This window comes from Stegostoma tigrinum, chromosome 13 (assembly GCF_030684315.1).
Source record: "Stegostoma tigrinum isolate sSteTig4 chromosome 13, sSteTig4.hap1, whole genome shotgun sequence".
NCBI lineage: Eukaryota > Metazoa > Chordata > Chondrichthyes > Orectolobiformes > Stegostomatidae > Stegostoma > Stegostoma tigrinum.
The window spans coordinates 75223263-75235730 of NC_081366.1; positions in this window are offsets into that span (position 1 = coordinate 75223263).

Genomic DNA, 12468 nt, shown 5'->3' on the forward strand with positions numbered 1-12468 from the left:
CCAGTTATAGCCAGCTGCAGACCCCCTTACCTCCCACCAAATCTGGGTTCAGCTGCCAGGCTGTTGCTCCCCCTCTCAGCACTGAATACTGGAGGAGGTGTGAATGTTTTTTCGATTAATGTTTGAATAGTTTTGATGGTTCGGAATGTCCATTATTTCCCCTGGATGGGTATTCGTTAAGTTTTAAATGGCAGTGTGAGTGTTCTTACATCCAAAACAAGTTTACATGTAGCACCATGGTGTGGAATGTTGGGTATTTCTGTGCCTGAGCTCCGGTCGGGAATTGAAAGGCTTCGTACCTCTGTCGGCTTTAGTCGGTCTGAAGCTGTTTGCTTCCTGCAGTCTACTACCTCTACTGTTTTAAGCTGGGGCGTGAACAGTTGGTGGGGGTGGGGGGGTGTCTTCCTTTAGTTTTTCAAGCTAACCCCTGTTCCAAACATCTGTCCCCGATGCTATCTTCCATACTACCCAGTGTGTCACAACCAGCCTTTTCCCGGTTCAGTTGAGGCCCATGGTTTCGTGAGTCCAAATATTCAGTGAATTTTAGTCCAATGTAATTGTCACAAACTTACATCTTCGGGGGATTTTAGTCCAAGGTATATCCACAAGCTGATGGGGTTTTTTATCCCACCTCACAACTTAAGACTAAGAAAATGTCACTGTGCTGTTATTACTTCAATATTTCACTTTTAACTTTGTTCTTTCTTTCTAGCTTTTTCTTAAAGTTCTGTGCCGAGGTACTAGTATCTAAGATGGAACTTTGTGTCGCCACATTATACAGTTTTCACCATACTCCTGTACTTTCGTATTTGAGTACACATGACAGTAAAATCAAATCAAAAATTGAGTAAGCCAGTCACATTGTCCCTGCAGCCTGCTCCATCATTCAATAAGATCATAGATGATCTGATTATTCCACGTTCTTGCCTTTCCCCAAAGCCCTTTCCACCCTCTTGCTTGTCAATCATCTACCTCCCTAAGCCTAAAAAGGCTCTGCGTCTGCTGCTTTTTGAGGAAGAGTGTTTCGAGGATTTGCTACTCGATGTGAAATTCTCCCTACTTCTGACATGAACGGGTCACCTCTTACCGTGGAAACAGTGGCCCCCGGGTCCACAAGTGGAGACACCCTCTCCACATCCGAGCTGTGTAGGCACCTCAGGGTCTTATCATTACCTTTGCATTCACTGATGGGATGTGGGCATCATTGGCTGGGCCTGTGTTTATTGACCATCCTTAGCTGCCCTTCAGAAAGTCCCTCTTGAACCACTGTCGTACAAATGGTGAAGGTAAACCCACCCTTGCCATTAGGAAGGGAGTTCCAGGATTTTGACCCAGCGTCACTGAAGGAACGACAATATATTTCCAACTCGGGGTGGTGAGTGCCTCAGAGGGGAACTTGCAGGGGCTGGCTTTCCCTTGTATCTGCTGCCTTTGTCCTTCTAGATAGTACCGGTTTGTAGGCTTGGAAGGTACTGACAGTCTCAGGAGCCTCAGTGAGTTTCTGCAGTGCATCTCATGGGTGCTGCTCCTACTGAGTGTCATTGGTAGAGGGAGTAAATGCTTCGCGGATATGGTGCCAAACAAGTGGGCTGCTCTTTCCTGGATGGTGTTGAGCTTCTTGAGTGTTGTTGGAGCTGTACTCATTCAAGCAAGCAGGGATTATTTCATCATACTGTTTACTTGTAGATGGCAGACAGGAGGTGAGTCAGTAACATGAAGACTCCTACCTCTGACCTGACCTGGTAGCCACAGCAATTATATTAGCTAGTCCATTGTCAGTTAGAACATAGAACGTAGAACATAGTACAAGACAGTGCAGAACACGCCCTTCGGCCCTCGATGTTGCACCGAGCTGTGAACTAATCTAAGCCCCTCCCCCTACACTATCCCATCATCATCCATATGTTTATCCATGGACTGTTTAAATGCCCCTAATGTGGCTGAGTTAACTACATTGGCAGGCAGGGCGTTCCATGTCCTTACCACCCTCTGAGTAAAGAACCTGCCTCTGACATCTGTCTTAAATCTATCACCCCTCAATTTGTAGCTATGCCCCCTTGTACAAGCTGATGTCATCATCCTTGGAAAAAGACTCTCGCTGTCCACCCTACCTAATCCTCTGATCATCTTGTATGTCTCTATTAAATCCTCTCTTAGCCTCCTTCTCTCCAATGAGAACAGACCCAAGTCCCTCAGCCTTTCTTCATAAGACCTTCGCTCCAGACCAGACAACATCCTGGTAAATCTCCTTTGCACCTTTTCCCATGCTTCCACATCCTTCCTGTAATGGGGCGACCAGGACTGTACACAACATTCCAAATAAGGCCGCACTAGCATTTTGTACAGTTGCAGCACGCAGTTTCTGAACAATGGTGTATGTTTCAATCGTTGGAGCATTATAGTTTTCTTTAAACTGGTTCATTCTTGGTTACGAAAGAGTCAGGGTTAGCGAAAAATCATCTGTTGGGTAACAAGGACTTCATTGTGGAGAGGTGTGACAATTGATATTTCGAATATCCAATGGTAGAAGGTGGGTGTGGAGGTTAGAGGCTCTGACATAACATAAGCAGTGTCAGCAAACTTGTTCGACAATGGCCGGCCAAGCTTAATTCAAAAATACAGCCAGGAAATCAAACATTTACTACCTTTGTGCTTGGTCACTTAGGATAACGTGCTATGGTTAATATCATGTGTGCATGCTCATATTGATGGATAAATGCACAGAGCATTTGAAAAGTAGTGTGAAAGGAGAAGAGAGAGAGTTTAAAAAGACATGAGGGGGGAGTTTTTTTACACAGAAGATGGTTTGTCTGTGGAATGAACTTCCTGAGGAAGTGGGGAATGTGGGTACAGTTACAACGTTTAAAAGTCATTTGGATAACTACATGAGAAGGGAAGGTTTGGAGGGATATGGGCCAGGAGCAGGCAAGGACGGACTAGTTTAGTTTGGGATTATGTTCGACATGGACTGTTTGGAGCAGAGGGTCTGGTGCAGTGCTGTATAACTCTATGGCTTGCATGAAGCAGCTTTTATAACCTCAGGGCATCCCAAAATGCAGTAAAGCCAATTAAGTGCTTTTGAAATGTAGTCACTGTGGGAAATAATGTAGTTATTTTGCGCATCTCAACCTTCCACCAAAAGTAATCTATCAATGGCCAGACTATCTAATTTAGAAAAATGGGTTGTGGGATAAATATTGGCCTGATCATCAGAGAAATCTTCCCTGCTCTTCTTTGATATCCACAATGTAGAGGTGCCTGACAAAGGAACAGCCCTCCGAAAGCCTGTGATTTCAAATAATCCTGTTGGACTATAACTCGGTAACAAAGTGTGGGGCTGGATGAACACAGCAGGCCCGGCAGCATCGTAGGAGCACAAAAGCTGACGTTTCAGGCCTAGACCCTTCATCAGAAAAAGCAGGATGGGGAGAGGATTCTGAAATAAACAGGGAGAGAGGGGGAGGCGGACTGAAGATGGATAGAGGAGAAGATAGGTGGAGAGGAGAGTATGGGTGGGGAGCTGGGGAGGGGATAGGTCAGTCCAGGGAGGACGGACAGGTCAAGGGGGCGGGATGAGATTAGTAGGTGGGAAATAGAGGTGCGGCTTGAGGTGGGAGGAGGGGATAGGTGAGAGGAAGAACAGGTTAGGCAGGCAGGGATGAGCTGGGCTGGTTTTGGGATGCAGTGGGGGAAGGGGAGATTTTGAAGCTGGTGAAGTCCACATTGACATCATCGGGCTGCAGTGTTCCCAAGCGGAATATGAGTTGTTGTTCCTGCAACTTACGGGTGGCATCATTGTGGCACTGCAGGAGGCCTAGGATGGACATGTCGTCTAAGGAATGGGAGGGGGAGTTGAAATGGTTCACGACTGGGAGGTGCACCTCCATTTCCCACCTATTAACCTCATCCTGCCCCCTTGACCGAACCGTCCTGCCCGGACTGACCTATCCCCTCCCTACCTCCCCACCTATACTCTCCTCTCTACCTATCTTGTTTTCTCTCCATCTTCGGTCCGCCTCCCCCTCTCTCCCTATTTATTCCAGAACCCTCTCCCCATCCCCCTCTCTGATGAAGGATCTAGGCCCAAAACGTCAGCTTTTGTGCTCCTGAGATGCTGCTGGGCCTGCTGTGTTCATCCAGCCCCACACTTTGTTATCTCGGATTCTCCAGCATCTGCTGTTCCCATTGTCTCGGACTGTAACTCAGGGTCGTGTGACTTCTGACTTCCCTTCAAGTAGTGCTATGGAATATTTCACATTTAATTAAGAAGGCAGACAAAGTCCCAGTTTAATCTTTCATCCAAAGAGCACCCAAATGGAACGACTACGTGCATGACTGAGATGTATCTTCTGACTAAGAAGTCACAATAGAATCCGCTGAGCCACGACTGAGCAACAATAATTGGTTTTGTCGTCGGCTACAGTCCGACAATGAACCACAATAGATTTTGTGATAAAGGCAATCACAGGGAGAGGAAGGGAATTGTACAGACAGGGTGAGGGTTGCAGGGCAGATAGTGGCAAAATATGTCAAATTTGGAAATATAGCTGTGTGTTGATTTTGTTTTAAATTTCCAAGCTGAGCTTAAAAAAACTTAACATCCAAGTAAAATGTCCAGCGTTCTTTTAGATGCTTGTAACTTTATTTAGCATGGTACAGGGCTTCTTATACTAAGCACATATTGTGAAGGAAATCCTCAACCAACTTTATAAGGGTTTTCCCTGCAATATAAAGTTTAGCAATCACGTTTAAAACACATGTCACTATTTAATCTGAATTCATTTCACCTGTACTTGCACTGATGATCTAAACTAAGGGTTTTACTTAAACTTATTTAATTCCTCTCAAAGATGTTGGGTTGTGAAATTTTACATCTGTGCCTGATTCCTGGCAAAAACAAAATTGAGAACCACCTGCACTGTGTTAATACTTCGTGCTGTAACTGTCTTCTTAAAAAAAACTTCCTCTTCGCTGTTCACAGGTGGCAAAATTTGAAATATTGCTTCACTGAGAATGAACAAATATAATTAAAATGCCTTTCCATTTCATGGGTATTTCAGACCACTTGCAGTCAAAAACAGCTTCCAAAGTGTAGCCATTGTTACTTTGAAAGAAAAGGCAGCAGATTATACAATTAAAAAATGGTATAAATAATCAGCTAAGATTACAAAGTGCAAAGTGTGAAGCTGGATGAACACAGCAGGCCAAGCAGCATCTCAGGAGCACAAAAGCTGACATTTCGGGCCTAGGCCCTTCATCAGAGAGGGGGATGGGGAGAGGGTTCTGGAATAAATAGGGAGAGAGGGGGAGAAGGGCCGAAGATGGAGAGAAAAGAAGATAGGTGGAGAGGAGAGTATAGGTGGGGAGGTGTGGAGGGGATAGGTCAGTCCAGGGAAGACGGACAGGTCAAGGAGGTGGGATGAGGTTAGTAGGTAGGAGATGGAGGTGCGGCTTGAGGTGGGAGGAAGGGATGGGTGAGAGGAAGAACAGGTTAGGGAAGCAGAGACAGGCTGGGCTGGTTTTGGGAGGCAATGGGGGGAGGGGACAAGCTGGGCTGGTCGTGTGATGCAATGGGGGGAGGGGATGAACTGGGCTGGTTTTGGGATGCAGTGGGGGAAGGGGAGATTTTGAAGCTTGTGAAGTCCACATTGATACCATTGGGCTGCAGGGTTCCCAAGCAGAATATGAGTTGCTGTTCCTGCAACCTTCGGGTGGCATCATTGTGGCACTGCAGGAGGCCCAGGATGGTCATGTCATCTAAGGAATGGGAGGGTGTGTTAAAATGGTTTGCGACTGGGAGGGACAGTTGTTTATTGAGAACCGAGCGGAGGCGTTCTGCAAAGCGGTCCCCAAGCCTCCGCTTGGTTTCCCCAATGTAGACGAAGTCACACCGGGTACAGTGGATACAGTATACCACATTGGCAGATGTGCAAGTGAACATCTGCTTAATGTGGAAAGTCATCTTGGGGCCTGGGATGGGGGTAAGGGTCGAGATGTGGGGGCAAGTGTAGCACTTCCTGCGGTTGCAGGGGAAGGTTCCGGGTGTGGTGGGGTTGGAGGGAAGTTTGGAGCGGACAAGGGAGTCACAGAGAGAGTGGTCTCTCCGGAAGGCAAACAAGGGTGGGGATGGAAAATTATCTTGGGTGGTGAGGTTGGATTGTAGATGGCAGAAGTGTCGGAGGATGATGCGTTGTATCCGGAGGTTGGTGGGGTGGTAAGTGAGGATGAGGGCGATTCTCTTGGGGCGGTTGTGGCGGGGGCGGGGTGTGAGGGATGTGTTGCGGGAAATGCGGGAGACACAGTCAAGGACGTCCTCGACCACCGCGGAGGGGGGGGGACGTTGCTGTCCTTGAAGAACACGGACATCTGGGATGTGAGGGAGTGGAATGCCTCATCCACGGAGCAGATGCGGCAGATGGGAAGGAATTGGGAACAGGGGATGGAATTTTTGCAGGAGGGTGGGTGGGAGAAGGTGTATTCTAGGTAGCTGTGAGAGTTGGTGGGCTTGAAATGGACATCAGTTACAAGCTGGTTGCCTGAGATGGAGACTGAGAAGTCCAGGAAGGTGAGGGATGTGTTGGAGATGGTCCAGGTGAACTTGAAGTTGGGGTGGAAGGTGTTGGTGAAGTGGATGAACTGTTCGAGCTCCTCGTGGGAGCAAGAGGCGGCGCTGATACAGTCATCAATGTAATGGAGGAAGAGGTGGGGTTTGGGCCCAGTGTAGGTGCGGAAGAGGGACGTAACCTATAAAGAGGCAGGCATAGCTCGGGCCCATGTGGGTACCCATGGCCACCCCCTTTGTTTGTAGCAAGTGGGAGGAATCGAAATAGATGTTGTTAAGGGTGAGGATGGGTTCGGCTAGGCAGATGAGGGTGTCGGTGGATGGGGACTGGTCGGGCCTGCGGGACAGGAAGAAGCGGAGGATCTTCAGGCCATCTGTATGAGGAATGCAGGTGTATAGGGACTAGACATCCATGGTGAAAATGAGGTGTTGGGGGCCAGGGAATTGGAAGTTCTGAAGGAGGTGGAGGGCATGGGTGGTGTCACAGACGTAGGTGGGAAGTTCCTGGACCAAGGGGGAGAACATGGAGTCCAGATAGGTGGAGATGAGTTCGGTGGGGCAGGAGCAGGAGGAGACAATGGGTCGACCAGGGCAAGTGGGTTTGTGGATTTTGAGAAGGAGATAGAAACGGGCCGTGCGGGGTTGGGGAACAATGAGGTTGGAGGCTGTGCATGGGAGGTCACCTGAGGTGATGAGGTCATGGATGGTATTGGAGGTGATGGTTTGGTCGTCGGGGAAGTGGGGTCATGATCAAGGAGGCGGTAGGAGGTGGTGTCGGAGAGTTGGCGTCTGGCCTCGGCGATGTAGAGGTCAGTGCGCCATACTACCACTGCGCCTCCCTTGTCTGCGGGTTTGATGGTGAGGTTGGGGATGGAGCGGAGGGAGTGGAGGGCTTCCCGTTCTGCGGGGGAGAGGGTGGAGTGGGTGAGAGGGGTCGAGAAGTTAAGGCGGTTAATGTCTCAACAGCAGTTGGAGGTGGACACTGAGCCCTGCCACATCTTCACCATCACCCCAGACCTCCCACTGACAGAAGACGAACTGTCAGTCCTAAGCAAGGGGCTCACCTTTGTCCCCCTCCACCCACACATCAACGAATACCAGTCACGTTTGGACATCGAGCAGTTTTTCCGCTGCCTTAGCCTCCATGCTTACTTCTTCAACCGGGAGCCTAACCCTCACTCCACTGATCCCTTCACCCGCCTCCAACATAAGTCCTCCTCCTGGACACCACCCCCCGGCCTCCTACCCTCCCTCGACCTCTTCATCTCCAACTGCCTCTCCACCTATCTTCTCCTCTATCCACCTTCGGTCCTCCTCCCCCTCTCTCCCTATTTATTTCAGAACCCTCTCCCCATCCCCCTTTCCTGATGAAAGTTCTATGCCCGAAACATCAGCTTTTGTGCTCCTGAGATATGACTTGGCCTGCTGTGTTCATCCATCTTCACACTTTGTTATCCAGGTAAGGATGGCAGTTTCCTTCCCTAAAGGGCATTAGCGAACCAGGTAGGGTTTTCCCCCAACAATCACAGTCACCATTAGACTCTCAATTCTAGATATTTTATCAAACTCAAATTCCACCACCTGCCTTGGCCGGATTTGAACCCAGGGCTCCAGTTCAGCGCAACATAGCTTCCCAACTCCTATACTCAATGCACTGACCAATAGAGGCTAGCGTACCAAATGCCTTCTTCACCATCCTGTCTACCTGGGCCTACACTTTCAAGGAACTATGTACCTGCACTCCAGGTCTCTTTGTTCAGCAACACTCCCCAGGACCTAACCATTAAGTGTGTAAGTCCTGCCCTGATTTACCTTACCAGAATGCAGCACCTCACACTTATCTCAATTAAACTTCAACTGCCAGTCCTCGGCCCATTGAGCACGCATCCTTTGCAACTTTTACTGGTTTTACCATCTGGGCAAACTTTGCTTTGAGAACATGAAAGGAATCGTCTCCAAAGTTAGAACTTTAAACACTGCTGCTGCTGTAAAGACAATCAGCCACCAGGGGGAGAGCTTCTACCTGTTTTCGACGAGATCTCTGGAACTGGAGGCTGGTGACTAGCAAATAAACCTGTTTATTTATATACTTGGAGTCACTGCTTATAATCACCTACCTCAATACTCAAATGTCAAGGGAGGTTCTGCTGTTGCTACAGCCTCTCCAATCCCTTTCAGAGTGTGGTTCATTAACTTCTGCAGTAAATGACGGCTATTAGAATTCACATGCTTGGCCGCAGTTTTGTGTAACAAACCGTTTGTACTCTAGGTGTTGGAAGAGGTGAACACCTGTCAGCTCAGTTGTGATTCTGGGCAACGCTCAGCATGATGTGCCAGGGAGCTGGTAAATCTGGGCATTCTCATCAGCATCAGACAGTCTGGAAGTGTTTGCCCTGAGTGTAAAGCGAAGGCCTAGCGATATTATTGATGGACTATCAATCCAGCAACCCAGGTAACGTTCTGGAGCCCTGGGTTCGAATCCTGCCATGGCAGGTGGTGGGATTTGAGTTTGACAAAATATCTAGGATTAAGGGTCTAATGGTGACCGTGATTGTTGGGGGGAAAACCCCATCGGGTTCGCTCATGCCCTTTAGCGAAGGAAGCTGCCATCCTTACCTGGTCTGGCCTACATGTGACTCCAGACCCACAACAATGTGGTTGTCTCTTAACTGCCCTCTGGGCAATTAGGGATGGGCAATAAATGCTGCCCTGGCCAGTGACACCCTCATCCAGTGAATGAATAAAGGAAAAAAAAACTCATCTTCACATGTTGTAGTATAGGAACAATTTCAGGAAATGAGTTCCCTGATTGGGTCTGTAAACCTGGTCCTATCAGGGAGCCCTGGCTGACAGATATAAGCAGGGTTCCAATCACTGTAGGAGCCAGCTGTGAGCTAGCTGTGTCAGTCTCAAGTTCTATGCAGGGGTAAATAAAGGATAACCTGGGAACAGGATACCGACCTGCATGGAGCCGTTTCAACATTTAGAGCAGACACCCAGAGATTTCTCAAACTCAAACGTCACAGAAGCAAGCTAATGTAATGCTTCTCGACTGATATGGTGAGGCCCTGATTCCATTTCATTGCAAAAATGATCAGGTCTTTAGCAAAGACCTCTTGTGGCACAGTGGAGTAGTGTCCCTATCTCTGAGCCAGGAGTCCTGGGTTCAAGCCCTACCTTCTCTGGCGCTGTGCAATCACATCTCTGAACACGATGGTTGGGGCATGTTTCAGCAGCACAGGCTGGAATAATCAAAGTGAATTTTAAAAATGCAGATGAAATAAGTGGGGGTACTCAGGAAAAATAAGAACACACCCCTGAAAGATAAAGTGAGTAAGAATCTTCTTTGGCAACATTAATGACTATTGTGTAAGTTGTGGCTCAGCTGGAGCTCTCCACGGAAGAAAGTAAGAAGTTCACATCCGATGCTAGGCACATGAGCAGATCGTCTGGGCAGATAAATTATTGCAGGGCTAAAGGAGATAATCTTGGCGTGTGAAATTGTGCAAGATCACTGTGATAGCAAGTAGCATTCCAGTGATACGCCATACATCAGCACAACCACAACAGGAACATCCATGTCATATGTTTAAACCTCAAAAACGTCCCCTCCCAAGGTCCTGAAGTTAGAAGTCACCCAACACCAGGTTAGAGTCCAACAGACTCATTTGAAATCACAAGCTTACAGAGCGTTTTCTCTCTGATGAAGGGTCTAGGCCCGAAACATCAGCTCCTAAGATGCAGTTTGGCCTGCTGTGTTCATCCAGCTCCACACTTTGTTATCTCGGATTCTCCAGCATCGGCAGTTCCCATTATCTCGGAGCACTTTCCCTTCTTCACCTGCCAAAGGTGCTGTGCTCTGAAAGCCTGTGATTTCAAATAAACCTGTTGGACTATAACCTGGTGTTGTGTGATTTCTGACCTTTTTCACCCCAGTCCACCCCTCCACATCAAGGTCTAGGAGGACCACCAGTATATTACGTACACGCATAAACTTCACAATTCTTCAGTTGTTAAGCACTTATTTTTCTGTAAATATATTGCAAAAATACCCTAATGTACCCACACTGTCATTCTGGGTTGTGTGTGTTTTGTTATCTTGGAAAGAGGAGGATGTTGTTATGTCACTTTAGGAGCGACAGCACTAATGCGCAGACACGCAAAATGTTGAATGTGTGACATTTGCACAATCTGGCTTGCAGCATGTGGCATGAGGGATTGGAGTAGTAACAATACCTCTGTAACAAATCTGTCTGCTGACCAGTCCTTTGAATAAGCAGACTCTGTGCCCAGTTACCGTCATAGTGTCTCAACGAAGGCTCAGACCAGAAGAACTGCCAAGGCTGTGATGATGCATCATATTTCTAATGCAAGCAAGTACAGAAATCACTGGAAAAGCTCGCGAGGTCTAGCACATTGGCGATAGGGAGGCAATGGCCTAGTGGCATTATTGCTGCACTGTTAACGCAGAGACCCAGATAGCTTTCTGAGGACTTGGGTTCAAATCCAGCCACGGCAAATGGAGGAAATTGAATTCAATAAAAGTATCTGGAATTAACAATCTAATGATGACCATGAGTCCATTGCTGATTGTTCGTCTGGATCACTAACGTCCTTTAGGGAAGAAAACTGCCATCCTTACCTGATCTGACTCCAGACCCACAGTAATATGGTTGACTCTGGGCAATAAATGCTGCCTAGCCAGCGATGCCTGTAGCCTATTAACAAATAAAGGTAAAAAAAACTTCGGTGGAGCGAAAGCAGGATTACCTCCACGGGTCCAGTGACCCTTGTTCAGAATATTTCTATGCCTGAGTTTGTACATGAGTGCAAACAAAGACAGCTACGAGCAAGGCTGTGTTGTGATGCAAAGTGAAAGCCTGATACAAATAGCTCCAGCACAGCCTTTGTCCGTTGTTTCCTTGTTAATAAAGCCAACGATTCTGCATAGTTTATCAATATCTTGCAAACTTGCTACCTTCAAAGATTTGTCTACTGTCTCTGCCTCTATTGGAACACTCCCTTTAAAAGCGTACCATCAATTTTGATCATTTCTCCCAATGCTGCAGAAAAACAAGGGGATAAAGTCAGTCAGAAGAGCTACCTGAATGCCTGAGGATACTTCTGGATCTTCGTTCAACCTTCCATTAAGTTTCCACCACAACAGACCAGACTGGAGGTGCTGCAAAATGAATCTGGTTTCCTCCTGCACTGGTTATAAGTGGTTAGCGCTGCTGCCTCAGAGCATCAGGGGCTCTGATTCATTGCGCCCTCAGGCGACTGTCTGTGTACAGTCTGCACATTCTCCCCATTTCTGCTGAGAGCTCCAGCCTCCTTCCGCAGTCTGACAGATACGCAGGTTAGGTGGATTGGCCTTGCTGAATTGCTCCATGATCTGCAGGATGGGTAGGTTAACTGCGGTAAATGTGGAATTACAGGGACAGGGTGGGATGTTCTTCAGAGGGTCGGTGCAGTCTCGATGGGCTGAATGGCCTCTATCTGCACTGTCATGCTTCTATGATTCCCAAGAGTGTTTCCCAGCTCATTAAGAAGTGCAGGCTTTAATTTATGGATATGCTTTAATCAACCTGTACACTTTTCTATCAACACGTGTGCTCTGGATGGGGTACTGGTAAGATGACGGTGTTGAACCCATACTGTTCAGCCAATTTCCTCAATTCTCTATTGTCACAGATCGTCCTGCTGTGATGATTGTTGTCATTCTCAAATTGTTCAACTTTTCAGATAAAATGGAATATTTATTGTTGCCTATAACTGTGAAGTACTAGTCTTGGCAGAGTGTGAATAAATCACCTCCCACATTAGCCTGCGACCTAGTGATCCTTCAATATCCATCACCATTCCTTCCAACTCCTTTAATTCTGGCATGCATGGTATTTAGACAT